The sequence below is a fragment of the Triticum aestivum genome, chromosome 1A (genome assembly GCF_018294505.1).
Source record: "Triticum aestivum cultivar Chinese Spring chromosome 1A, IWGSC CS RefSeq v2.1, whole genome shotgun sequence".
In the NCBI taxonomy this organism is placed as follows: Eukaryota; Viridiplantae; Streptophyta; class Magnoliopsida; order Poales; family Poaceae; genus Triticum; species Triticum aestivum.
In genome coordinates, this window is record NC_057794.1 from 23,041,758 (window position 1) to 23,045,615 (window position 3,858).

At 40.7% G+C, this 3,858-nt stretch overlaps 1 pseudogene; it reads left to right on the forward strand.

Annotated features, from left to right (window-relative positions):
* Window positions 1-418: 418 nt before the first annotated feature.
* On the forward strand, window positions 419-3,580 carry LOC123069180 (putative disease resistance protein RGA3; annotated as a pseudogene).
* The last annotated feature ends 278 nt before the right edge of the window (window positions 3,581-3,858 follow it).

Below are 3,858 nucleotides of genomic sequence, written 5' to 3' on the forward strand. Positions count from 1 at the left end.
CTGTATAGTGTGGCACCTAGCTCTTAGGCGCTCCACATTGACTTAATAATTTTTGGACAGTTCGATGTGCGACGCTGGGCAGGCGTGTAGTGTTTGTCAGTCAGGCGTTGCACAGTGTAGTGTGACGGCTTCGTGTCAAGCGATACTCAAAAAGGTCAGTTGAGTGAAAATTTGTTAGGGACAATTTATTTTGTGAAATGATTTCATCCACAGGTCAAAACTGTCAAATTGTCCACTAGGGAAGATGTAACACCCAACAACACAATGTGCATTAAAAACACACATCCAAGCATGCTCCAAAATTAAACTTAGAATTTAAATGATGCACTAAACATACGCATGATAAGAGTAGATGTCTCTGAACTCAATGGATTTTTTAAATTAAAGTTCAAGTGATGTATTTCATGGAAATCTTTGAATTGAAAATTTACCAAATTCCCACAACCCCATCGTATTTTGTTACAGGATGGGCAAGAAACTATGCAGAATTGTGCAAGCCATTGAGGACCTTGTCACATGGATGAATACCTATGGATTCAAATAGATGCAGCACATGCACCGCCATCTAAGCAGTGGCGCACTACAGATTCCATCAACTCGGACTCTGAGAATGATATTGTCAGCAGGTCCAGAGATGAAGAGAAGGAGAAGATCGAGAGTATATTGGTTGGTCAAGCTAATGACAGGGATCTCATTGTCCTTCCCATTGTTTGAATGGGTGGGCTGGGCAAGATCACCTTTGCTGAGCTGGTCTACAATGACCAAGAAATCAAGGAGTATTTCTAGCTACGGAGGTATTGTCATGTGTCTGTCAAATGATTTTGATGTTGTTAAGATTGCAAGCAACATCTGTCAGACCAATGAGATTAATTGTGAAAAGGCATTGCATGAAGTTCCGAAGGAAGTAACTCGGAAGAGATACTTTATTGTGTTGGATGATGTATGGAGTGAAGATGTTGATAAGTGGGAAAAACTCAAGGCGTGCCTGAAGGATAGTGCCAAGGAAAGTGCAATACTGACTACCACACGTAATGCACTAGTGGATCAAATTATGACGACGTGCACTAACGATACGCTTAATCTTGAAAATCTAGACAAAGTATAACTGAAGGAAATATATGAGAAAAGAGCATTCTGTTTGCAAGATTCAAACGAAGTTGAGCTAAGTGAGATGGTTGAAAACAGCAACGGAGCTACGTTGAGGTCGAGCCCCCCCCCCCTCTCCTAGCCTTGGAATATTTTGCAAAGAATTTTTTTTCTGTAACTGCATTGCTTAAAGTAAATACAGACTTTTACCACCTCCAAGACTTCATATTTTTCCATTGGCCCACCCAGTCATCCCAAGCTAGCTCCGCCACTGGTTGAAATGATTCTGGATAGATGTGGGGCTCCCCTTTAGCTGCCAAAGTCTTTGGATCTATGTTGTGTAACAAGACTACCATCAAATAATGGAAGAACATACTAACCAGAACTATCGATGGCAATGAGAAGACAAGAAATTTTGCAATACTCAAACTCCGCTATGATGACTTGTCATCAAACTTAAAAACAATGCTTTGCTTGTTGTGCAGTATTTCCCAAAGATTACGAGATTGATGTGGAGATTTTAATCCAGTTACGGATGGATCATGATTTCATATCATTGGTGCAACGTGACCATTTTGAAAAGGTAGGCAGAGAATCTTTTTAACAAGCTAACTGAGGTCATTCTTTCAAGAGGTCACGCAAACCCCCTTGACGCATTTTGGGGGGAGATCCGTTCCAGAAGAGTATGCAAGATAAATCATCTTATACATGACATTGCCTCATCTGTTATGGGGAAATATTGTCTTACCATAGTCAATAAGCCTGATCAAATGGAGTTGCTGTCAGCAGGACCTACTCGCCACTTGTTCTCATCATATGAGTATGTCTAAACTCTTTTAGATAATTATCTAAAGAAACACTCGCCCGCTCTTCAGACACTATTGTATACATATAGCTTCACTTGTGGCTCGACACCACATTTGTCAAAGCACAATCATCTGCCAGCACTGCAACTTTTTGAAGAGTGCAAATGGACAAAGCTAGGCACTCCGACAGAGGCAATACCTGAGGTATCTTGATCTCTCAAGGAGCTGGTATATGAGCGGACTTCTCAATGAAATAAGCACATTGTATAATCTACGGACCCTTACTGGTTGCCGGAATCTTGGTTAACTTCCAAAGGATATGAAGTATATGACAAAGCTCTGCGACCTATATACAAATGGATGCACACCATTGAAGTGCTTGTCTCCAGACCTCGGGCAACTCACTTCTCTACAGACTCTAACATACTTTGTGGTGGGTTTTAGTCCTTATTGCACTACTATTGGAGGACTACGGATATAAATCTTGGTGGTTAAACAAAACTATACAGTCTTCGGTTTGTAACTGAACAAGATGCTAAAGCATCCTGCCTTGGAAATAAAGAGGAACCCACATATTTTATCTATTGAATGGAGCAATGATAGCAGTGGGGAACTGAAACAACACATAGATGTGCTTCATACTCTTAATCCTCTTGCCACGCTGGAGTTGCTAAGAATACACTCGTATAGAGCTTCTGGCTTCCCAAAATGGGTGAAAGATCTTACTTTACTGCAGCATTTGACCAAACTGGTTGTACAATGTGTGAGGAATTTCCCCAATTGGTCGATTTAAGGCCCTTGAAGTTCTTGTTTTGGTAAAGTTTGATAATCTGCAAAGCCTATGCAGGGATAGTTCGACTGCAACATTTCTAACATTAAAACACCTCGGATTAGAACAAATGGAGATTTTGGAGAGATGGGTGGCAACAGAAGGAGAAGAATTAATATTTCCTCTACTTGAGTATGTTTACATTGAGTACTGCCCGAGGCAAACAACTCTACTTGAAGCACCAAAACTCAAAGTTATTGACGTAGAGGAAGACAAGACTCAACTTTCCTTGTCAATATTTGAATCCAAGCACAAGTCTTGCTTATCTGACTTATGGTTGTCTGTCAGTGATACAGAAGCAACGCAAGAACTGGAGCTTGATAAGGATCCTGAAGTATCCCTTTTTACACTAATGTCTAAAGTATCCCTTTCTACACTAATGTATTTTGGTTGCAGCTTCTTGTTACGCTCAAGTCCTTTGCAGCCAATAGTTGGGGGTCTAGAAATATTTTGGTCAGCTTGGGGAATTAGTGATCGACAGTTGTGATCCACTCATCTACTGGCCTGAAGAAGAGTTCCGAAGATTGGTATCATTGAATAGTTTATACATTTATAGTTGTAGCAAGCTAGTAGGCCCCATCCGGGTTAAAGGATATATTGTACTTGAGGGAGGGATCAACTCCAGCCAAATCTGAAAGATCTAAAGATACATCAATGTGGATGCTTGACAGAGCTTTTCGTTCTTCCCCCTTCTCGCTTGGGGATTGAAATTATGTGGGGCTGCCTTCTTGAGTCCATACTGGGGCAGGATGATAGAGAGTTGTTCCGCATCTTGTGGATGGGGGAGTGTCCATACTACAATACGCGAATGACACAATTCTTTTCATGGAACATAATCTCACAAAGGTTAGTAATATGAAGCTAGTACTTTGCTTGTTCGAACAATTGTCGGGACTTAAAATCAATTTCAACAAAATTGAGTAGTTCTGCATTGGGAGAGCCAAAGAAGAACAAGATGCTTGCAGACAATTGTTCGGATGTGAAATGGGCTCCCTACCATTTAGTTTCTTAGGGATTCCAATTCACCACCACAAATTATCGAATAAGGAGTGGAAGTGTATTGAAGATCGATTTGAAAAAAAGACAAAGTTGCTGGAAAGGAAAGCTTATGTCTTATGGAGGTCGGCTTGTGTTGAT